The sequence below is a fragment of the Natrix helvetica genome (assembly GCF_964273705.1).
Source record: "Natrix helvetica genome assembly, chromosome: 1".
In the NCBI taxonomy this organism is placed as follows: Eukaryota; Metazoa; Chordata; class Lepidosauria; order Squamata; family Natricidae; genus Natrix; species Natrix helvetica.
This window is the reverse complement of record NC_138548.1, coordinates 202429220-202454822: the sequence shown is the minus strand read 5'-3', so window position 1 is coordinate 202454822 and position 25603 is coordinate 202429220. Positions and strand designations below refer to the sequence as shown.

General features: G+C 45.1%; 1 protein-coding gene across 11 annotated transcripts in view; it reads right to left on the bottom strand.

Moving 5' to 3' along the window:
- CCDC120 (coiled-coil domain containing 120) overlaps positions 1-25603 on the bottom strand; it is a 52857-nt gene that overhangs the window by 12586 nt on the left and 14668 nt on the right. The window contains exon 1 of one of the 11 annotated variants that reach the window (XM_081939522.1): positions 6505-6725. The exons of 2 other annotated variants lie outside the window; for them this stretch is intronic. The gene's annotated coding sequence lies outside the window, so the exon portion shown is untranslated. Of the gene's footprint in view, positions 1-5923; positions 6058-6138; positions 6346-6504; positions 6726-25603 lie in introns of those variants that run through there. 8 more of the 11 variants (XM_081939521.1, XM_081939520.1, XM_081939527.1 and 5 more) reach the window with 8 other exon arrangements.

The following is a 25603-nucleotide window of genomic DNA, read 5'->3' as shown; positions in this document are numbered from 1 at the left end:
GCAGCCCTGGTCATTTCAGGCCTACGGAGAACTTTTGCACAGCCACTGAGAGTTGCACTCTTGCCCCCTTTCCCCAGCCCATGGCAACCCCCAACAGGAGAAAAAGACAAGGGAGCTTCCTGCTGCTTTCCTCCTCCTTCACTACCAATTCAACCGACAAACAAGCCCTATGGGAAGTCTGGGGGCAGTGAGACAGCTGGTCGCTGCCTTACACAATCTCTGTGCTGGGGCCAAAGGCTGCAGCTGCTTTTCGGTGAGACCCGATCCCGGCCAAGCCAGCTGGGAGTCCAGGGCAAGAGCAGGGCCAGAAAACCACCCAGGTTCAAGTCACAGCTGAGGCCATGAACAGCTGTTGCCATAACGCACACCAAGAACAACCTCCAGATCAGGTAGACTTGCTTGAGAAGCATCTGTCCAGTACAGCCTGGCCTTGCCTATGTTATCTTTTTTTTTTAATTCTGGTTTTTTAAAACTATCAGTAAAAGGTAATTCTAATATAAGTACAAATTTGTGAAAATATAAAGAACAGGTGAAGAGTCAAATATAAGCAGTGAAATATGGGTGGTGGATAGCCAACGAATCTGAACTAACCATGTTCTAATACATTGTTACAGCATATAATACCAGTAGTATAAGCCATTTCATATCCATTTTCCAATCAAAACATGTCTCAATAAACTTTAAACTAAAGGTCTTTGGCCAACACTATTCAAGTCACTATATAGAAAGAGAGAGAGAGAAACTGTATGAGATCAACAACTGGAATTGCTGTCACTAAACAAAGTTGTAAAGTGTGATGTTACCTGACTGTGTTGCTTAACAATGACAGTTATGGCAGTCCCAGTTACCATTGTTAAATGAGGACTGTGTAGATTGTTAAACAAGGACCTCATATCATTACAACATCTGACTTCCTGCTGGCTTCCCCACTGCGTTTGCTTATGGGATGATGGTAGCGCACGCTGAAAATTACAACCACATGACCAGAGTTTGCTGCAATGTTGTATCTGCAGGAATACTGTGATAGCTGGACCTATGAGAAACCATCCTAAGTACCATTTTTGAGCGCCATCATAACTTTGAACAGTTGCCGATTGAATGGCCAAGAACCAAGGACTATCTGTAGTTAAAATATAAAATTGAAAACCTTAATCCTGAATGTGGCACAATTCTATGTACAATATCATAGTTAGAAATGGTTTTCAAATAGAATTAAATTCTACATCAGATTTAGTTTTTAAATGTGAACTTATTTTAGACATTGAGGCATATTCCCAAAATTTGGCCAACCATTCTTCCAAAGAGGGGAATCAAGCATCTTTTCTAATAAAAAGCATGTACATTAACATATACAATGCCAATTCAGAATATTTCGAAGAAATATAGGGCTGAATGAAATTTAATTTAAAAAAAAACTAATCTCAGAATGCAATGGGATTACAACTTTCACGATTTGTTCCATTTGATATTAAATAATTTTCCAGTATGGCCGAGCTTTGCAACATTGCCGACACACAAGGAAAAATGATCCAACCATTACAATTCCATCACTTTCCCAGAAAAGAAATAACTAATTTTAGCAATTAAGGCTGGAATGACGTATCAGCAGTAAAACATTTTGTACCAGTTCTCTGTCTATAATACACAAGGTAAATTTAATGTTCTTTTCCCCTTACAGTTCCCACTGTTGTATATCTACAATTGTGTTCCAATTCTGTAGCATTTAATTGTAGTCATTGATACGTTTGGGTTCTGAGTCCCAATTCACAAGAAAATTATAAATTGAGCCTAACAAATGTTCGATATCATGCATGGTAACGTTTCCAAATTCAATCAACTTTCTCAGTGTTCTTTCTCCTTTCTATAATTCTTTTATTGTTGTGCTGCTTATTTGAAAATACTGAAACCAATTAAAAGTAGAATGTGCCATCTTTCAGACTAAGTTTTTGCCCTTATATCTCACCATTAAAGTTCCAGCACTCTCCACTCCATGTTGTTCATATGTGCTCCACCACAACTTCCATTACCCACTGCAAACTCAACCTACAATTGCTATGGAGTGTGGGAACTATAATTCAGAGCTCCTCGTGGTGCCAAGCTTGAGAAAGTTACCTGTAAATCTTCTAGCACTTAAAAACAAGGTGTAGCAAATACAAATCCATGCAGCCACAATTCCTCCTCTGTTGCAGATACGCATAAGCATACATTTGCTATTTCTACATGTTAATGAACAGATCGTCCAGCCATACTTTCACAAAACAATATGGGGACCAAAAGGAAAGGGGGAACCAGCTTTGCTACTGACATTTTCTACCTTCCAAGGCTCTTGAGATTAGCACAGCCAATTCCTTTTCTATGACTCTTTAGTGTCAACACCTTCCTTCTTACCCCTCCCAGTGATAGTTCTCAGGGAGTGGATAAGGAAGTTGACTATTGGGAGCCAGGACAGAAGTTAAGGCTGTTCTATAAATATTGCTCCATTTCTACTAAGAAATAAAGAAATGGAAGTAAGCGAAACCTAGAAAAATCAAACAGACATCTGCCAACCAGGAGCAGGAGCTAACTGGGTATATGGAGCTTAAAGATGAGATCTCGTGGCTGAGTTCATATATTGCTCTGCATTACAGGTTGCTTTGCTTTGGCTTAATAAATAAGCCATAACTGTCTGGGCTTGGGTCTCCTAATCCAAAATCAAGTAAACCATATTATGGCTTAATGTGATGCCTGAATTCAGCTTATTTTGTATGTTCGAGGCTTGTGGAATTTAGTCAGCCAGACCACTCCCTGCCAGCAGTTCAATTCTGGCCGGCTTAAGGTTGACTCAGCCATCCATCCTTCCGAGGCCGGTAAAATGAGAGCCCAAATTGTTTTGGGAAATATGCGGGCTCTGTAAACCGCTTAAAGAGGGCTGTAAAGCACTGTGAAGTGGTATATAAGTCTAAGTGCTATTGCTATTCTTCTCATTTTGCATACAGAGCAGGGGTGAGGAGAACGAAGATAAGCAATGTGGAATCCGAATACAAGCCTGCACTAAGCCACAGTTATGTATCTGCACGCTGCATGAAACCAGCTTACCAAACTGTAGCCTACTGAATAAACTGCTTGACTGGGTTCTCACAAAGCAACAAAAGGGCATTATAGTTTAATGTGTGAGGTGTGAAACCCAGCCAGAGTGAAAGAATTTCCTGCAGGGTGACTACAATGCTGGTGTAGAGTTCAGTAGGTGGAGCCCTTCCCCGGAAACCCTTACAACACCTGGTCACGTCATCTTGGCTGGCAGCCACGCAGCAAAGGTTCACCTAATCCCCAGACAAGAGTCAAGTAGAGCAGGCAGGAACACATCCTCCTAGAGTCAGCAAGATAGCAATTTCCTCAAACCCACCCCCACCCCACCCCCTGCTTTGCTTCTGGAACTATTGATTTCCAAGAGTGCTAGACAAAATTCAGTGACGCCCGTTTCCCATCAGGTCTTCATTTTAGCCTCAGATCCTTTTCTCAAGACTTCAGTGCATCCCTGAATGCGAAAAGTGAAACAGTCCTCTGTTGACTTACAATAGTGGCACACTCTTTACTGCCATCCAGTGGTTGCTGTGCAGACTGCATCCAGTTGCAGAGGCATCACCTGTGCCCCAAGAGTCAGATTCTGTGCATTACATGCAGAAGGAACTCGAAAACATAAGGAGGAAGAGAGATCTAAACAGGCTTAAGCCCCAGTACAGGTAGTCCTCAACTTACAACAGTTCATTTGGTGACCGTTCAAAGTTACAATGGCACTGAAAAAAGTGATTTATGACCATTTTTCACAGTTATGACCTTTGCCGTATCCTCATGGTCACGTGATCAAAATTCAGACACGTGGCAACTGTTTCATATTTATGACAGCTGCAGTATCTCGGGGGGGGGCGGGTCGCGTGATCCCCTTTTGTGACCTTTTGACAAAGTCAATGGGGAAGTCAGATTCACTAAACAACCGGGTTACGAACTTAACAACTGCAGTGATTCACTTAACAACTGAGGCAAGAAAGGTCATAAAATGGGGCAAACCTCACTTAACAAATGTCTCACTTAACAACAGAAATTTTGGGCTCAATTACGGTAGTAAGTCGAGGTCTATCTGTATTACACTCAAAATTAAGCTCCCTGGGATTGATTCTCTTGAAGGTTGTAGATCAAATGCAGGTATCCCAATTCTCTGACTAGCTCAAAAGAACTCTTTCGACCTTGACTTGAAGCAAATGCTACAGAACTAAACTTTCCAAAAGTATTTTCATTTGCTTCCCATCGGGAGCCTGGTCACCTCTTGATTTTTGATGTTCTCATCTTTGCTTACCCTGCAAGGGGCTCAGAATTTTTTCCTCCCAGCACTTATCTTCATCTCAGCCCTGGAAAGTGGGGGGGGGGGGCAAGAGATTGCACCCAGCCAAAGATGCCCCTATGTAGTTAATGACTAAGGGGAATTGCAGCCCACTTTTCTTTCACCTGCTGCCCACTTCATGCTGGTCTTCGTATTGCACAAAGGACAAATTATACGTCTGTCGTGAACTTTGCCAGCCCAGTACAGTTCGATAAAATCTGTGCTTTATGCTTCTTTTTACCAACTAATTTGGTTGGTGGGTTCACACAACCCACTTAATTCAGATGAAAAACACAAAAGCTGCACAAGACAGGTATGTTTCATTTGGTGGCTTGTTTGGACTTTTATGGAGTATGTGATTTAGTGGGTTGGGTAACCTCAGACTGCTGGGTTCAATGTATTGTGTACACAGCCCCCAGGTTAAAACAAGCACGGTGAATCCAGCTGTCTGTCTTTCTCTGTCTGGAAGAATGAGCTCTTTCTTGTCTTCAGTTTCCCTCCTGCTAAAATAGAAAGACTTGAGTCTCCTTTCAGGAAACTTTGAGGACAATTGGAGGGAGGGAGGGAGGGAGGGAGGGAGAGATGCACAAAAGAATGCACTTCTCACATCAGTAGTTATACCTGGCATGTGGATCGCACTAAATGATACTAGAACATTGATTTCAACAGCGTATAGGATGAATCCAACGCCTGTGACCTGCAAAACAGGGTTTCATTGCTTCATGTGTTCAATTATGGCTTATACAACCCACTACTTAACTATATTTAGCCAGAGATGTGATTCCAACCAAGTTTCTGCATAATCAGCATAATCTGATCAGACTTCACGAGTGGACTCTAGGACACCAATGGCCAAGAGTGACTGGAGTTGTAGCATAGCAACATTTGAAGTGGCTACCTTTGCTTTACAGTAACCATGCTAGGTAGCTATAATTATTCTTTAAGTGAGGTAAAGGGGACAAAGCAGAGGAAGCTTTGCTTAAAACTAGCAAACATGATGAAATTCATGGGGACTCATTCATGGTTTAATGTCCTGGTTGTGTGAAGTAGAGGTTATATAAAATAGATACAATTAATCTGTCCCAACCAGGCATTTGCTTCTAGTTGGCTTTAGCAAGAGCAAATAAACATTAATACCTATCTATGAAATCTCCTCTGCCATAAAAAGGTTAAAACATTTATCAAAGTTGTATGCCTATCTCACCCCCCCCCCACCCTCAGGCTCAATTTTCTGGCAATATTCCCCTAAGACTGGGCCAAACCATAATTAAAGCAAAGCATTTGTTACCTCTTCTAGATAACAAATCTTTAAAGAAAATCAAATACAATTTTCCTGTCTAGAGAATCTTTCACCACTATAACCTCCCCGCCACTCTCCAGCTGCACCCAAACCAGAGCACAAATATTTCTACAGCGCCCCTGTGCCCTTGCCTTCATCAAGCCCCAGCCCTGAGAAAGGCTTAAGCCGTTCTTAGCTGTATCGTTTTTAAAATCGGATTCCTGACGATTGTAACACCGTCCAAGGACAGCCCCCAAATGCATGAGATTTCTTAAGGTTTGGTCACTCACAAGCCTGAGAGAGAAATCAGGTGATGCCGTGACTTGAGACGGAAGCAGTAGGTATTTTTTGGGAGGGGGAGCAAATTCCACGCGGCATGCAGCCTCATTGATGGGCCACCAGTCGCCTATCTGGATGGACTTCGCGTTAGCTCCAACCGCCCCGGCACGAGTTAACATCTCCCCCATCCCTCCCACTTAAAAGTTTGCAAGCGCGCCCACTTAACAATACTGACCTTCCTGGTACAGGAGGGAGCGACTCCAGATCGAAACCTCCCGATCGCGCTGGGACTCAAGCTTCCTCTCCCACCCACCTGCCTCCCTTGACACGCAGACTCGCCTCCACCAGGAAACGGCGAAGGGAGCTGCCGATTCTTCCACCCGGGAGCTTTCCGCCATGGGGAGGGGGAAACTCCGGGAACTTTCGAACTAAGACGCTTTATTCCTACACACACACACCCCGCGCAAATTGGATCGGACCGCGCTTTTACCGGCCCCACCAAACCACTTTGGCTAAACTTTGGCCAAACTCCTGCAAGAGAAATCGCGATCTCCCCGAGAGGACACCTTAGGTAGCTAAAGCTCCGACTTACCTCCGCCGCTCGCGCTTGAGCCGAGAGCCGCCGGTCGTAACGGGAGAAGGGGAGTCAGCTCAGCTGCCCCCGAAACTATCCAGCTGAAGCGCTGGGCAAAACCGAAGTGACTGCGGAGGAGGAGACGGCGAATCAATCTCCAGAGCAACAAGAGAGGGGGGGAGGGGCCGCTCCTTTTTAACCCTTGCCTTGCCACGAGCTGCCCAGAGGCGCCCGCCCGCAGAGGCCGAGTTCCCAAAAGGCCAGGAGCTACTCCTGTTACGCCCTTTGGCGTGGAAACCTTCCTTCCTTACTTCCAGACTAAGAGCGCCTCTCGCCGTTGATTCGTTTCCCTGTCTAGAACTTCAACCATTTAAAAAAAAATGCCGGGGAGCCTAGGAAGCGAATTAAGCAACCCAAAGGGAAGGGACGCCTTCCTCCCCATCCTTTTAACAGACAACAGTGAAGGGGTGAGGGGAAAAAAACCTGTGAAATCCTTCTACAGGGCAGTAAAACACAAAGCTTTTTCTGTATATTTATACATGCAAATGTGCCACATGCTAAAAGCGTAACAGGTTTAAAACCAACAAGTGCGATGGCTCCCTAAGCGCTAGCATATTTATTAGGGCAGAAACTTGATCAGATATCACCTTTGTTCCCAGGCACACAAATCCGGATTCAGGAACACACTTATAAAACCTTGCAATGCTGAAAGACCAAGACAACTCCCTGCCCCTCCCAGGGATTTCAGCTACATGTTCTAACCTGGTGCCCTCCAGCTGTGTCCAACACAGATATTGAGTGAGGGCAGAATAAGATTTTTTTTAAAAATACTAGTATATTATTACATTCAGGACTATTGTTGCAACCATGAGCTTGAAAATAGTTTCCAATGAGAATTGACACATTTAAACTCCCAGCCCAAAGTTCACAGGCTACTTTCTGAACTGAATGCTCAGTTTTACTGAAAATAAAACTTTAAGGTACCTGGGCTCAGGACTGGTTAGTAGAGTCCCCCAACTCTGGGACACCAGGCCAGAGACAGATGCCTAGTGGCTATTCCTCAACACCAGGCAGAAGCCTACAGATGAAACTCGAAAAATTAGAATATTGTGCAAAAGTTCATTTATTTCAGCAATGTAACTTAAAAGGGGAAACTAATATATGAGATAAGACTCATTACATGCAAAGCAAGATAGTTCAAGCCGTGATTTGTCATAATTGTGATGATTATGGCGTCCAGCTCATGAAAACCCCAAATCCACCATCTCAGAAAATTAGAATATTACATGCAATCAATAAAACAAGGATTGTACATAGAACAATATCGGACCTCTGAAAAGTATAAGCATGCATATATACTCAGTACTTGGTTTGGGCCCCTTTTGCAGCAATTACTGCCTCAATGTGGCGTGGCATGGAAGCTATCAGCCTGTGGCACTGCTGAGGTGTTAATGGAAGACCAGGATGCTTCAATAGCGGCCTTCAGCTCTTCTGCATTGTTCGGTCTCATGTCTCTCATCTTTCTCTTGGCAATGCCTCATTGTGAAAGTCCTGTTGCTCAGTGGTCCAAATTCCTCTTTTCTGATGAGAGCAACTTTTGCATCTCATTTGGAAACCAAGGACCCAGAGTATGGAGGAAGAATGGAGAGGCCAATCAAGCAGTAATCCTACAGTCATTGAACCAGGTTTTAGTGCTTTTGGCAAAAGTTGCTCTTATTAGAAAAGAGGACTTTGGACCACTGAGCAACAGGACTTTGGACCACTGTGCTTCATTAAGACGAGGGTCAACACAGCCATCTACCAGAAGATTTTGGAGGACTTCATGCTTCCTTCCGCAGACAAAATTTATGGGGATGCTGACTTCATTTTCCAGATGCCTACACTGCCAAAAGCACCAAAACCCGGTTCAATGACTGTGGGATTACTGTGCTTGATTGGCAAGCAAACTCGCCTGACCTGAGCCCCATAGAGAATCTATGGGGCATTGCCAAGAGAAAGATGAGAGACATGAGACCGAACAATGCAGAAGAGCTGAAGGCCGCTATTGAAGCATCCTGATCTTCCATTAACACCTCAGCAGTGCCACAGGCTGATAGCTTCCATGCCACACCACATTGAGGCAGTAATTGCTGCAAAAGGGGCCCAAACCAAGTACTGAGTACATATGCATGCTTATACTTTTCAGAGGTCCGAGATTGTTCTATGTACAATCCTAGTTTTATTGATTGCATGTAATATTCTAATTTTCTGAGATGGTAGATTTGGGGTTTTCATGAGCTATAAGCCATAATCATCACAATTATGACAAATCACGGCTTGAACGATCTTGCTTTGCATGTAATGAGTCTATCTCATATATTAGTTTCACCTTTTAAGTTGCATTGCTGAAATAAATGAACTTTTGCACGATATTCTACTTTTTCGAGTTTCACCTGTATTTTACTAGGCTCTTGATTTGTGTGTGTGTTGCAATTAGCTCACAAGCAATCTTATTTGGGCTGTCCAAGGGCTATTTTCATCATTTTAATTGCTTCTCCAATTTATTGCTTTATGATGATGATGATGGGTGCTTTTAGGGTGCGGGTGGGTGTGGGTGTTTAGATGCCTCTATAGATGCATCTGAAAATTCTTACAAGGAGAAAAACAAAAACAATTGTTTTGAGGAGCTGGCTCCATCTCCTATCCTATGACTTTGTATGTATGACCATGGAACCTTGGAGGTAGGAGCTTTCATTGCATATTCTTAGGAATGGGCTGATTATTTCACACTGAAGTGCAATCCCCTCTCTCCCCGCTCTATAAGATTTGGCAGAGTTGGTATGATCCAGGTTCCATTAACAAATCCATGCATCCTATGGAAGCTCAGATACATTTTCTTGGTGACCCCGTCTTTTGAATTAGCTTGTGCTCAAATCTGTATGGTCCCAATTGTGCAATTTTAGACCACCTATCTTTTCCAACAAACCCTGGAGCAATTTGTGACTCCATTGGCCTATATTGTTTTATGGGTGTTTTTTATTTGTTTATTGTTAGCTATGTTTAGCCTGTTTTTTAAAATCTTCTTTTACCTTATGTCACTTAAAGTTGCTTCACAGAGATTGCTAATAGGTTGATTGGAGAGTCAGTTTGTAGTAGTGGTTAAGGCATTGGGCTAGGGACCAGAAGACCCTGAGTTCTGCCTTTGGTTGGATGACTTAGAGCAGTGATGGCTAACCTTTTTCTCGTTGGCTGCCGAAACCATAATGCAATCCATGTGCGACCCCACCACATGACCCCCCCACCCCCGCACATGCGTGTGTGACACACACTCCCACATCCTGTTTTGGGCCTAGTAGCGCCCCCCCCTGCAGCCTCCTGGGAGCAAAAACAGGCTGGGGGGTGCACCTCCATGTGCCGCCCACCATGCATGCAGGCGACCCCCACTCCCCATGCATGCATGCGCATATCTCGCATGTTCTCCCCCTCACGCATGCATGGCAGAGACCCCAAAATCAGCTGGCTGGCAGGAGGCACATGCGCAGTGGAGCTGAGCTGGGGTGACGACTCTGTGTGCCACAGGTTTGCCATCACGGACTTAGAGCCAGTCACTCTCTGTCAACCCTAGGAAGGAGACAATAGCAAACTACCTCCAAAATCATGCCAAGAAAACTGCATGGGTTAGTCCAGGGAGTCGCCAGAAATCAAGACTGACTCCAAGGTGTATTTTCTGAAAAAGTTGATTAAATTATGGAGTTAATATTCTTGCACCTAATTAAGCTATCTATCAGAGAACGCTTGGCTGCTATAAGAATTTGCTACAGGCATAGATCCAATTTTAGGGTTTTTATTATGCATCAATAGGGCAGCCTACAATGTTATAATCCAGGATTCTGCCAGTTTATTCTGCATAACCTGAGCTAAGACGCAGAGGCAACTGATTGAAATGGCAGACTTCTAAAGCTAAAGAATGAATGTCAAATTATAAACATGCCTGTTTGAATGATGCCACTAAAAAAATACATCCTGAAAAAATAAGCATCAGTTCCAGCCTAGCTTCTCCTTGTTTATTGATGTGACTTGTAAGGTGATGTTTGTTAGCTTTGCACATTCCTGGTGTGGCACAATGTATAATTCAACCATTTTAGGATGCTACCATTTGTTTCTGCTGGAGATGTGGTGCAAAAGCATGAAGCCGTCAAGCAGAGTTCAGCGTCAAACTAACAGAAAGGTTCCTTTAGAGGCCCACCCTCAGAGCTAAAGGCATCAAATACCAGAGGCAGAAAGCCACAAGTCCTTTGATGCAGTTCAACAGGCGAAAGACCTTGTCGCTCTCAGACAAGATGTTTTGTAGAAGGGGGGAGGGAAAAGGGAAGGTAAATTCATCCCAGGCGGCCTTCAGAAATTGGTGGAACTCTGTGGAGACCAAGGACATGGATATTTCTCCTTGAATCTGTTAACCTCTCCCTGCCCACTGATACTCTTTCAAATTCCAGTACAGAACAAGCATATTAGGAAATGTGTAAAAGCTAAACCATAAACTACTTAACTAGTAAACCATTTCCTAGTCAATTTGTGGGGAAACAAGAGCACTGGATCTTTCTTGTACATCTTGTAACTTCAATATAACAGGGAAGAGGGATCCTCACAGAGAATAACACAAATTAAAAAAAGAAACTTTCTTCAAACCGAAACCAAAATCAATGCAAAGAAGTCTTTCAAATATCTCTAGTTATCCCATACAAACCTGTAACTTCCAAGGTGAGGATGCAATTTCCTTGTGAATTTGACTATATGCTCCTCCTATAAAAACTCCCAAGTGACTTAATCCACTAGGCTCCACTCCACTTCTAGCAGTGCTCTATCTCATCCCCCCCCCCTGCATTGTAAGCAAATGGGATGACCCAGCACAAGGTATTGCTATGCTGGGTGTTTGCCTTAGCCTGGGATGAGATCAGATTCCTTGCATTCTTGGCTTCCTGCCCTGCAGGTAAATATATATATATATTCAAGGGCGACAGTGAAAAGAGCCCATGTTGGAAACATGGCCCTGGAGTATCTTCAGAAGCAGCCATCCTGTCCTTTCAGCCTCAGGCTCTATCTAATGGCATCCTAGCAGAAAGAAGAACAGCAAAGACAGAATTTCTTACAGACAGTGCCATGGAGCTTTCTTTCCCTTTCCAAATACGGTGGAATACAACTCCTAGAATTTTCAAACACAAGCGTGGATTTTAATGTAGAAACAAAAGCCAAACATGGGCCTTGTATTTGTTAATAAATTGAACATGCAGTAGCATACCCATCTCCTGCGGTTCAAACATATAGGTAAAGTGTCAGTGTGTGTATCGTACAACCTGGAATCCTATTCACACAAGATCCTCTTTGCAGTTGATTGCTCTATAACAGGGGTGTCAAATTCACAGTGGCCACACAGTGGCCACACCCACCCTGTTTTAGCGGAGGGGGGGGACATCACATGATGACAACATGATGCTGTGAATTTGACACCCCAGCCCTATAACATAAAAAGCTGGGGTAATCCCTTCTGCCTCTGCTCTCTGTTCACAGGTTCAACTTACTGGGCTTCAGGGGGCTGAAGTGTTACCCAATGAACACAAAACTGTGTAATGGGACTGGGAGGGATCTATCTTCCAATCTTTCACTTGAAAATGAAATTTACCATAACACCTGGGCCAGTCCCCCTTTCCCTTTGTCTATTTGCCAGGCAGGTGAGAATAAAATGCAAGATAGGAAAGCTATGAATCCCCTTCCAAGGACGTTAGACCAAGAAATGTAATATATAGAAATATCACATATCCTGCCGTCTCTGGTTTTTCCTCTAACCACATTTTAGTCTTGCGTGTTGTCCAAACCAGCCCCTCTAGATACTTAGTTCAGCCTATTGTGTGAATACAAAGTATTGAGTAAACCATGGACAAATAGATGATGCAGAAACAGACATATGCAGTCAGCTTTCAAAGCACCGGCAAAAAAAAAAATGGCTTGGCCTTGGATGTGTTTAAAACTGATAACAGTTTTGTTAGGAACTAGCAATTAGTGATGTGAATGTGCTCACAGATCAAATAATTTAGATCCCCCACATTTTTGTAGGTAAGGCAAAATGGAATTTAATCTTCTAATCTGAGTTTGGTGAAAAGATTCATTCCTCAGTTTTAGATTACATATAGTATTCCAGCCACTTCTTAGTCAACAGGACTTCCTGCAATATTTTAGAACCTATTGTTATTCTAGATTCCCAGCAGCCTCAAACAGGATTGTCAAATTTTAAGGCCAATGAGAGGTGAAGGTATGTGGAGGCCACAGAGGTGGGAAAGAGACACTGAGTGGTTTGGATCAGGTAAATTCCTAATGACTGAGTCACTTAACTCTCTCATGGTGAGCCTTAGCATAACAAATATGAGAGCCACCAGTCAGGTAGCCCTCAATTTACAATTAGTTTAGGACTAGCCATTCAGCAACCATTTGAAGTTACAACAGACCCCCTATGCTACTCATGACCCAGTTTTTATACTACAATATTACCCACCTGTGATCATGTGACTGCATTGTGGGTGCTCAGCCGCCAGCCTGTCTTTGCTGCTCTTTGTGGTATCCTGTGGTAAATTGACTGTGATTTATGACAGTTTTGCCAGAAAGCATTTACTTGCAGTTTCTGGCAAAAACTGCCCCACAGCTTAACAACCACAACAAAAAAGCATTGTAAAATCAGGCCTGGTCACTGTGATGATCTGTTTTATGACCAACACCACATTGTCATGGTCAATTCTGGTCATAATTCAAGGACCACTATAGAAGCCTCTTCTAGAGAAAATGTTGGAAGGGGCTTGAAATGAGAACAGGGGAAGATGAGTGGAGTGTTAAAACATGGAACGAAGGTTGGATGATGACTAGAAGCAAAAACTAGAGGAGAAAATGTCCCAACCACAACCAGTCAGGATTCGTCAGTCATCATGTACTGAATTGCAGTGACAAGGCAAATGCTTGTCTACACAGCCTCTTCCTCTCTATGTTATCCCATCTTCTTCTCTCATCTGCTTATAGCTCAGATACATCCTGTCTTAATTATTGCCTTCATCACTAAACTACCAAATTAATTCCTCTTCCTCTTTTCCTCACCCTTGTTGCCTACAATGGAGCTTCCAGGATGACTAAGGACTTAGCAAAACTGTGCAATAAAAACCAGCCAGGAGCAAAACATCCGAAGGGAAGGTGCTGCTACTGTGCTACTTGGCAGAAAGAATGGGATGAGCAGACACAAATGAACAAATTGTTTGTGGGTTTTATGAAATTCATTTCCTGGAATGTGCTTCTCCTTTCCCCTTCTCCTTCAAAATAATGCATCCTCGGAGTGGTTCTTGATAGGAAGCGCTGGGGAGAGGTTAAATAGAAAACATCTGTGATTCTTGCTGCATTGCACATTTCACATGCCATTTCTTGGGTTGTAGCAGGGTAGTATCAGAATCCATGTACTCCCACAGGATACTCCTCTGTTTGGAGGAGGAGAATGTATTGTCCAGCATGGCCTTGAGGACATTGACCACAAAGGAGGCCACAAGATGGGCAGTTTGGTTCATCTCCAGAAACGGGATAGTGGGATCCTTCACTTGCATGGCTGCAAAACAGCACTCTGGTTAGGAAGGAGGTTGCCCAATGCATCAAACCCAGCTTTTGACTCACCGAAAACTCTTTTTCATCCTCTGTGTTTCAAAAGAGATTCTTCTCGTATTCTAATTATGCTAAAAGGAGGGAGAAGATGCATGCTCCTGCTAGATCGGTGGAGAGGCAAATAAATAAACAGAAAAGCCCCAAACCAGTAAAAACATCAACTATGCCTACCAATTAAAGACCGGAAAAAAAGGGAAGATCAGAGATAACATATTTTTCGGAGTATAAGATGCACTGGAGTATAAGGCGCTCCAAGGTTTTGAAGAGGCAAATTTTTAAAAAGTAGGTAGGTAGATAGAGGGATAGAGAGGGAGAGAAGAGAGAGAAATACAGTAGGTAGGTAGGGAGAGAGAAAGTGTATGTAGATAGGTACGTAGGTAGAGGGATAGAGAGAGAGAAATAGAGAGAGAAATACAGTAGGTAGGTAGGGAGAGAGAGTAGGTAGGGAGAGAGAGAGAGAGAGAGAGAGAGAGAGAGATACAATAGTAGGGAGGGAGGGAGAGAGACTGTAGGTAGGTAAGTAGAGGGATAGAGAGAGAGAAATAGAGAGAGAAATACAGTAGGGAGGGAGGGAGAGAGACTGTAGGTAGGTAGGTAGAGGGATAGAGAGAGAGAAATAGAAAGAGAGAGAGAGAGAGAGAGAGAGAAATACAGTAGGTAGGTAGGGAGAGAGAGAGAGTAGGTAGGTAGGTAGATGTTTCCAGGTGTATTTATCCATGTGCTGGAGAAGGAAATCACTGACAATCTGCAGCACTTAAGACTTTGTTTCTGCTGGCACAGCACTTGATCAATGTAATTCTCATTAATCAGTTAAAGAGCTTTCCAAAGGGGGGGGAGTTTTTGCACTCTGCAAACCTCCCCAAAATGGCCCATTTTTTGCAAAAATGGGCCCGTTTTTTAAAAAAAGGCATGAATAGCCTTGGGGGGGGGGGTTGTAGAGGGCTCCTGGGGGTGGGGTGGGGGCAAAAATGAGCAAAAAACAGCCCATTTTCCCACCGGAAAAGAAGCCTAGAGAGTGGTTGGAGGGCCAGCCAGTCCGAATCTGATCGAACACTAGTAAGAATTCATATTAAATCCTACTTAGTGGTGATAAAAGCGGCAAAGCAGCAACATTTTCCCGCTCTTATCACGTCCGCAGATAACTGCCCAGCCGCCCTGTTTAGGGTGACCCGTTCCTTACTTAACCAAGGAACTGGGGAAGACCCCTTGCGGGGTAGGGCTGAAGGATTTGTTCAGTATCAGCAGGATAAAATCACTCAGATCCGGACAGGCTTGGACTCTGACTGGGTAGATTCGGGCGAGTCGACGGGGATGAATCTTGTGGAGACAATCTGGGATGAGTTTGACCCTGTGACCCCCAAGGGCATGGACAGGATTATGGGGAGACTCAGTGCTGCCACTTGTGTGCTGGACCCGTGTCCCTCTTGGTTAGTTTTGGCTTCCTGGGAGGTGATACAAGGCTGGCTCCAGGCGATTACCAACGCTTCATTGAGAGAGGGGTTCTTTCCCAACGCCTTGAAGGAGGCAGTGGTGAGGCCCCTCCTCAAGAAGCCTTCCCTGGACCCAGCTTCTTTAGCCAACTATTGTCCGGTCTCCAACCTTCGCTTTGTAGCAAAGGTTGTCGAGAGTGTGGTAGCATGTCAGCTTCCCCGGTACCTGGATAAGCTGTCTATCTGGATCCATTTCATTTGGGTTTCAGGCCCAGGTACAGCACGGAGACGGCATTGATCGTGTTGGTCGATTATCTCTGGTGGGCCCGGGACATGGGCTGCTCCTCTGTCCTGGTCCTATTAGACCTCTCGGCAGCTTTCGATACCATCGACCATGGTATCCTACTGCGACGACTCGGGGGGTTGGGAGTGGGGGGCACTGTTTTACGGTGGTTCTCCCCCTACCTGTCAGATCGGTTGCAGTTCGTGTTGACTGGAGGGCAGGGATCGACCCCAGGCATGTCACTTGTGGGGTCCCCCAGGGGTCAGTTCTCTCACCCCTCCTGTTCAACATATATATGAAACCGCTGGGCGAGATCATCCGTGGTTTTGGGGTACAGTATCATCAATATGCTGATGATACCCAACTTTTCATCTCTACCCCAAACCACCCAAATGATGCCCTTGACGTGATGTCCCGATGCCTGGAGGCTCTGCAGATCTGGATGGGGAGGAACAGGCTCAAGCTTAATCCCTCCAAGACTGAGTGGCTGTGGTTTCCGTCATCCCGATTTGTGCATCTTGTTCCATCTTTGATGATAGGGGGAGTAATTTTAGCCCCCTCAGAGAAGGCCCGCCATCTGGGAGTCCTCCTGGACACGCGGCTTAGTTTAGAAGAATACCTGACGGCTGTGACCATGGGGGCCTTTTACCAGGTTCGCCTGGTATGTCAGTTGTGCCTCTTCCTAGATCGGGATGTTCTATGCACAGTCATTCATGCCCTTGTCCTTTCTTGCCTGGACTACTGCAACACTCTCTACATGGGGCTGCCCTTGAAGAGCACCCGGAGGCTTCAGCTGGTCCAGAATGCGGCCGCGCAGGTTATCATGGGGGTACCTAGGTGCTCCCATGTTACACCCCCTTTTAGGCGGCCTGCGCTGGTTGCCGGTTGTTTTCCGGGTGCGATTCAAGGTACTAATTATGACCTTTAAAGCGCTCCATGGCTTAGGCCCAGGGTACCTGCGAGACCACCTACTGCCACCAGTAGCCTCCCACCGTCCAGTGCGATCCCACAGAGTTGGCCTCCTCAGGGTGCCGTCGGCCAGACAGTGTTGGCTAGCAACCCCCAGGGGAAGAGCCTTCTCTGTGGGAGCGCCTTCCCTCTGGAATGAGCTGCCCCCGGAGCTTCACATAATTTTGAAGCAAAAGGGTGCATCTTATACTCTGAAAAATACGGTAAGTGGCCCTTTTGCCCCATCCACAAATCTGCCCATTTGAAGAGATTCCATCTCTAGTGTATCTGGGGTATGTCCTTGGTGAATCTATTCTTATGGCAGGAAATGAGATATTTGTTATTTTGGATCTTACAGGTTCCTCAGCCAACAAATTTCAATTATTCCACAAAAGCAATTCTGGATTTGTTTTTTGGGAGGAGAAATGGCTTCCATTTACAATGAAGCCTGTGCTTTGGCATTGCTTCTTGAGGGGTCAGTGCTGTGTCTGGTGCAGAAGATCATGAGTTATTCCTGGGCTGCATCCATCTTTTTCTGGGCTCAGACCTGAGGGAGGGGCATGTTCTAAAAATGGTTAAGACAAGGATAAAAAGGATTCTTAATGGAATGCAAATGTGATGCAAACTAATTACATGCAATTAATTATTCCTCATTAATAATTTCTAATCTCTGTCACATTAAGAATTAAGATACAGCGGTTAGGCTATCAGATCTGGGCTTTTGAATATCAGGGCTGCTAGAGAGCAGCAAAGCTGTTAAGGTTTTTGTGTCTCTTTGCTGCCATCTAATGAGTGTCTGGAATTTAGGATGCTCAGAATACAGTCGTATTTGGAGGGGTCCAGGGACCCCATTTCCAGGTATCCAGAATACCTTGATTTAAGTAAATGTATTTGAAATAGAGAAGTGAATAATCTTATTTGGAATACATGATTCACGGCTTCTAATCTACCGGTATAGATGAAGCACTGTTTCATTTACACTGCAGTTTGTCTGCAGAAGAAAGTAACTCTAAAATATTCAGAATAATTCCTACCTACCCAGACATACAGTACATACCAAGCACAGTTTTTAGAAAAGGGAGACGGGCTCAGATGTTGGAAATGGGAGCAGACTTGCAGCACAATGCCCCCTAGTGAATAATGTACTTCTTGCAGGAAGAAAACCCGCCTGAAACATTGAGTGCTTATAAAATCAAGCCGCTCTTCACCTGCAATGTTGCCATGTCTAGCAAAACACATTCTGGCAGTCCCTAGCATCGCCATAAAACAACAAACCCACATGCTAACCCTTCACACAAACAGTCTGCTACTAACAGCACCAGTCAAATGTTTCTGGGTGGATCTGCTTACATTCCTCCCTCTTAATTCCTCTCTTCCTCATCCTCCCCCAATTTCCCCTGTTGCCTCTTCCACGTCCAGATAGAAACTCCTTTGGGAAGTAAACTACATTTCTGTTTCCAAAAACTCAACAGTACGTAATGCCACTGTATAACTGTGTAAAAGCATCAAAGAAGTGGTGAAATTCATTTTTTTAAAACTATTGGTTCTGTGGGCGTGGATTGATGATGTGGCATGGGAAGGATACTGCAAAATCTCCATTCCCTCCCCATTCCAGGGGAAGGATACTGCAAAATCTCCATTCCCTCCCCATTCCAGGGGAAGGATACTGCAAAATCTCCATTCCCTCCCCACTCCAGGGGAAGGATACTGCAAAATCTCTGTTCCCATCCCACTCCAGGGGAAGGATACTGCAAAATCTCCGTTCCCTCCCCACTCCAGGGGAAGGATACTGCAAAATCTCCATTCCCATCCCATTCCAGGGGAAGGATACTGCAAAATCTCCATTCCCTCCCCATTCCAGGGGAAGGATACTGCAAAATCCCCATTCCCTCCCCATTCCAGGGGAAGGATACTGCAAAATCTCCATTCCCTCCCCATTCCAGGGGAAGGATACTGCAAAATCTCCATTCCCTCCCCATTCCAGGGGAAGGATACTGCAAAATCTCCATTCCCTTCCCACTCCAGGGGAAGGATACTGAAAAATCCCTATTCCTGTCCCACTCCAGGGGAAGGATGCTGCAAAATCTCCATTTCCTCCCCACTCCAGGGGAAGGATACTGCAAAATCTCCATTCCCTCCCCACTCCAGGGGAAGGATACTGCAAAATCTCCATTCCCTCCCCTTTCCAGGAGAAGGATACTGCAAAATCCCCATTCCCTCCCCATTCCAGGGGAAGGATACTGCAAAATCTCCATTCCCTCCCCATTCCAGGGGAAGGATACTGCAAAATCTCCATTCCCTCCCCATTCCAGGGGAAGGATACTGCAAAATCTCCATTCCCTCCCCACTCCAGGGGAAGGATACTGCAAAATCTCCATTCCCTCCCCATTCCAGGGGAAGGATACTGCAAAATCTCCTTTCCCTCCCCATTCCAGGGGAAGGATACTGCAAAATCTCCATTCCCTCCCCATTCCAGGGGAAGGATACTGCAAAATCCCCATTCCCTCCCCATTCCAGGGGAAGGATACTGCAAAATCTCCATTCCCTCCCCATTGCAGGGGAAGGATACTGCAAAATCTCCATTCCCTCCCCATTGCAGGGGAAGGATACTGCAAAATATCCATTCCCTCCCCATTCCAGGAGAAGGATACTGCAAAATCCCCATTCCCTCCCCATTCCAGGGGAAGGATACTGCAAAATCTCCATTCCCTCCCCATTCCAGGGGAAGGATACTGCAAAATCTCCATTCCCTCCCCATTCCAGGGGAAGGATACTGCAAAATCTCCATTCCCTCCCCATTCCAGGGGAAGGATACTGCAAAATCTCCATTCCCTTCCCACTCCAGGGGAAGGATACTGCAAAATCCCTATTCCCGTCCCATTCCAGGGGAAGGATACTGCAAAATCTCCATTCCCTCCCCACTCCAGGGGAAGGATACTGCAAAATCCCTATTCCTGTCCCATTCCAGGGGAAGGATACTGCAAAATCTCCATTCCCTCCCCACTCCAGGGGAAGGATACTGCAAATTCTCCATTCCCTCCCCATTCCAGGAGAAGGATACTGCAAAATCCCCATTCCTTCCCCATTCCAGGGGAAGGATACTGCAAAATCTCCATTCCCTCCCCATTCCAAGGGAAGGATACTGCAAAATCTCCATTCCCTCCCCATTCCAGGGGAAGGATACTGCAAAATCTCCATTCCCTCCCCATTCCAGGGGAAGGATACTGAAAAATCTCCATTCCCTCCCCACTCCAGGGGAAGGATACTGCAAAATCTCCATTCCCTCCCCACTCCAGGAGAAGGATACTGCAAAATCCCCATTCCCTCCCCATTCCAGGGGAAGGATACTGCAAAATCTCCATTCCCTCCCCATTCAAGGGGAAGGATACTGCAAAATCTCCATTCCCTCCCCATTCCAGGGGAAGGATACTGCAAAATCTCCATTCCCTCCCCATTCCAGGGGAAGGATACTGCAAAATCCCCACTCCTGTCCCATTCCAGGGGAAGGATACTGCAAAATCTCCATTCCCTCCCCATTCCAGGGGAAGGATACTGAAAAATCTCCATTCCCTCCCCACTCCAGGGGAAGGATACTGCAAAATCTCCATTCCCTCCCCATTCCAGGGGAAGGATACTGCAAAATCTCCTTTCCCTCCCCATTCCAGGGGAAGGATACTGCAAAATCTCCATTCCCTCCCCATTCCAGGGGAAGGATACTGCAAAATCCCCATTCCCTCCCCATTCCAGGGGAAGGATACTGCAAAATCTCCATTCCCTCCCCATTGCAGGGGAAGGATACTGCAAAATCTCCATTCCCTCCCCATTGCAGGGGAAGGATACTGCAAAATCTCCATTCCCTCCCCATTCCAGGAGAAGGATACTGCAAAATCCCCATTCCCTCCCCATTCCAGGGGAAGGATACTGCAAAATCTCCATTCCCTCCCCATTCCAGGGGAAGGATACTGCAAAATCTCCATTCCCTCCCCATTCCAGGGGAAGGATACTGCAAAATCTCCATTCCCTCCCCATTCCAGGGGAAGGATACTGCAAAATCTCCATTCCCTTCCCACTCCAGGGGAAGGATACTGCAAAATCCCTATTCCCGTCCCATTCCAGGGGAAGGATACTGCAAAATCTCCATTCCCTCCCCACTCCAGGGGAAGGATACTGCAAAATCCCTATTCCTGTCCCATTCCAGGGGAAGGATACTGCAAAATCTCCATTCCCTCCCCACTCCAGGGGAAGGATACTGCAAAATCTCCATTCCCTCCCCATTCCAGGAGAAGGATACTGCAAAATCCCCATTCCTTCCCCATTCCAGGGGAAGGATACTGCAAAATCTCCATTCCCTCCCCATTCCAAGGGAAGGATACTGCAAAATCTCCATTCCCTCCCCATTCCAGGGGAAGGATACTGCAAAATCTCCATTCCCTCCCCATTCCAGGGGAAGGATACTGAAAAATCTCCATTCCCTCCCCACTCCAGGGGAAGGATACTGCAAAATCTCCATTCCCTCCCCACTCCAGGAGAAGGATACTGCAAAATCCCCATTCCCTCCCCATTCCAGGGGAAGGATACTGCAAAATCTCCATTCCCTTCCCACTCCAGGGGAAGGATACTGCAAAATCCCTATTCCCGTCCCATTCCAGGGGAAGGATACTGCAAAATCTCCATTCCCTCCCCACTCCAGGGGAAGGATACTGCAAAATCCCTATTCCTGTCCCATTCCAGGGGAAGGATACTGCAAAATCTCCATTCCCTCCCCACTCCAGGGGAAGGATACTGCAAAATCTCCATTCCCTCCCCATTCCAGGAGAAGGATACTGCAAAATCCCCATTCCTTCCCCATTCCAGGGGAAGGATACTGCAAAATCTCCATTCCCTCCCCATTCCAAGGGAAGGATACTGCAAAATCTCCATTCCCTCCCCATTCCAGGGGAAGGATACTGCAAAATCTCCATTCCCTCCCCATTCCAGGGGAAGGATACTGAAAAATCTCCATTCCCTCCCCACTCCAGGGGAAGGATACTGCAAAATCTCCATTCCCTCCCCACTCCAGGAGAAGGATACTGCAAAATCCCCATTCCCTCCCCATTCCAGGGGAAGGATACTGCAAAATCTCCATTCCCTCCCCATTCAAGGGGAAGGATACTGCAAAATCTCCATTCCCTCCCCATTCCAGGGGAAGGATACTGCAAAATCTCCATTCCCTCCCCATTCCAGGGGAAGGATACTGCAAAATCCCCACTCCTGTCCCATTCCAGGGGAAGGATACTGCAAAATCTCCATTCCCTCCCCACTCCAGGGGAAGGATACTGCAAAATCTCCATTCCCCTCCCATTCCAGGGGAAGGATACTGCAAAATCTCCATTCCCACCCAACCTGGGACCAGCCAGAGATAGCATTTACCAGTTCTTCGGACTACTCAAAATTTCCGCTACTGGTTCTCCAGAACCTGTCAGAACCTGCTAGATTTCACCCCTGCTTCAAAAGCACTTACAGTCGAGGTGTCCAACCCATCTGAAGTTCCTTTATTCAAAATGTTTGTTGCAACGAAGAGATAGGTCCACCTACTGCCTACTCCACCTACTAATACACTGGGGGGGGGATCGGGACAAGGAACCATGTCATATTTCATAACTTGAATCCTGGGTTATAATTCAAAATAAATAAAGGCTATTTTTCTGCAACATTACCTTTCCCCCCCCTTTTTTTTTGCCCATGCACATCACCACAATACGCCTTAGGAGCATGGTGTGCATGATATGCTGTTCTTAGGAATTCTGCCTGTTGCAAGATCAGAAATAGTGGCTTTACACATCACATTTAGCCATGCTTGCTTTTGTCTAGTCATAAGTTGAGTGCATTATATGAACATAGCTACTGTGGCTCTGTAAAACAGGGTTTGTGATATGGTGTGTTGCACAAATCCAGCCTACTGTGTTTTATTCAGTAAATCATGATTTAAAAAATCATGGATTAACCCCAGGTGTAAATCAGATTAAAGAAACCCCAGTTTAGCACCAAATCAATATATTTCAGTCTTTGTAAGTCAAATCAATGTGTTCAATCCCTGACTTTATAACACTAGATCAACGTGGAGTCACAGCCACAGCGCCTGCAAACGGATGAACCAACAAAAATGCCTGCCAGTTGGAAGACGTAGCGCTTTGCAGCTATTGTCAAGGGGTATGACAGTGAAGACTGGCTGCTTAATCATCCCAGCCACACAGCACAGAAATTAAAAATTCATGCACAATCATTCCGGGTGTGGGTTACAAAAAAGATTTAAAGTTTGCGAGATTGAATTCAGAAGCTTTTACGCCAGCCTTGCCCAACTGGCATTCTGCAGATGGGTTGGAACTACGAGTCCCAGAGATCCTAGTATAAAAGGTACCAGGATGGAGAAGAAAGCCTTATACATTTGAGAAAGCGTCGTCTATTTGACATCCGAAGGGTCTGAGCAAAAATATCGGAAGCGCTCTTATTTCTGGTAACATTCATCTAAGGTGCTCTATTTGGAGGCATAACCACATTGTGATCTCAGATGCACTTTACTGCTGCCCATTGCAGTTGTGGTTTTTGAAACAGAACAATGACAAGCAAAAAGAAAGCAAAGTGATAGCTCAAATTTGAAAGGAGCCTGTGAGACCACCACACAGGCATTATCAGGGACAGAAAATAAAGAGACATGAATAATAGATTTGGAATTCCACTGTTTTGCTAGGCAAAGTTGAAAAAGAGATGGGAGAGACTGTTATCACCCTGTCCATGATTGCTGGGCCCTGCATTCAAAGCATATACAAAATCATAGCATGTCTTGTAATTGTCCAACCCCCAAAACCTGTTGCCTTGCAGTTTTCACTAAACTCCAAAGGCCACTTTTGTGACTGAGATAGACTGAAGTTTGCAAACTTCCAAACGGCACACAATTCCTACAGCACAACACTAAGAGCTCTGAGTAAATCACAAGGATATGATGTTTGGTCTATAAGCGCCCGCTGATTTAAGAAAAACGATATTGATATAGAATTCTGTGTCTGACTGAATCCCAGTGCAGAAGCCACACTAAATGAGGAAGTCACATTTGAAACTCTTTCAACTCTAGAACAAAAAGAAAATAAAAGGCTGGAGAAGAATTGATGTGGAATAATTTTTTCCTGGCTAAGTTTCTTTATACAATACTGCAGTGCAGTGCTTGGGGTTTTCCTGCTACAGGAAACTTGCTTCATCGTCTGCAGGCAAAGAAACAAAGCTGCTCTGAATCCTCCCATACAACCTTCTTCCTTCTTGGTCAATAATGGAGTGGGCCTCTTTTGCCACTACTCCCTCATTCTCCTCCGACTTGAGAGTTGGTGCAGCAGCAGCCGCCATCGTTGAGAGATCAGAGTTATAAATAGCAATCTCCTGCAAGCAGAGATAGCCACTTGGAGTATAAACAAGTTTCAGAAGCAGCCATTTCTCCCCTTTGAAGAACGCATTCCTCTGTCTATTGCATAGTACATAAAGTGGCCTTCTCCTGTCAGAATGGAGGTGTTAAGGATTGCCCTCCAAAACATCTGGAGAGACATTAAGCTGGAAGAGCTCAAACAGATCAGAGGTACATCACCTTTTCAGGTACTTGATACCATCACATGATGGCCTGAGTATCTCCTCCCAATACGGTATTCTGTTGAAATCAAAAGTAGCCACCATCTCAGATCGACCAGATTCCTGGAGAGCTCATACAAGAATGTCCAGATCATGTAGACTTCATGCATGAATGCTGAATTTTATAGGCTTTGTAGTTACGTTATTTTTTTGAATATAAGACGCACCTTTTTTCCTCAAAAAAGAGGCTGAAAATCTGGGTGCGTCTTATACACCAAATACAGCATCTTTTGCCTCCCAGAGCCCCACCCCTTCACCAAATGGCCATGCATACCCTTATGGAGGCTTTCAGAGAGCTTCTGGGGGCTGGGGAGGGCAGAAATGAGCAAAAAATTGGCCATTTTTTGCACCCTGCAGCCCCCAGCAGCACTCTATAAGCCTCCATAAGGCTATGCATGCAATTTTTTTTAACAAAACACGGGCCCGTTTTTGCGAAAAACGGACCATTTTTTGCTCGTTTCTGCCGCCCCCCCCCGAGCACTCTGCAAGCCCCCCCCCAAGGCTATTCATGCCTTTTTGGGAAAAGAAACGTGCCCGTTTTCGCGAAAAATAGTTTGGGAGGTTTGCAGAGTGCAAAAACTTTTTTTTTCCTTTTCGAAAGCTCTTTAACTTATTAACTCTTATTAGCTCTTTAACTTTATTAACCCAATTTAATAAACTTTAACTGATTGATGAAAATTACATTGATCAAGTGCTGTGCCAGCAGAAACACCTACCTATCTACTGTATTTCTCTCTCTCTCTCTATTTCTCTCTCTCTATCCCTCTACCTACCTACCTACACACACACTCTCTCTCCATACCTACCTACTGTATTTCTCTATCTCTCTCTATTTCTCTCTCTCTCTATCCCTCTACCTACCTACCTAACTACTCTCTATCTCTCCCTCCCTACCTACCTACCTACCTAATTTCTCTCTCTTTCTCTCCCTTCAAAACCTTGATGCATCTTATATTCTGATCTTATACTCCGAAAAATACGGTATGTGAGATGGTAGCCATTTTTATGCAGGGGAGGGCAGGGAGTTTGAATGCCCTTTTGGGGAATCAATGGGTTTTTTGACACCCAAAGCAGTTGAGATGCCAGTTGCTAAGTCATATTGCTGGATCTGATACGGGAGATCCAACTCAAATGCCTTCATCAT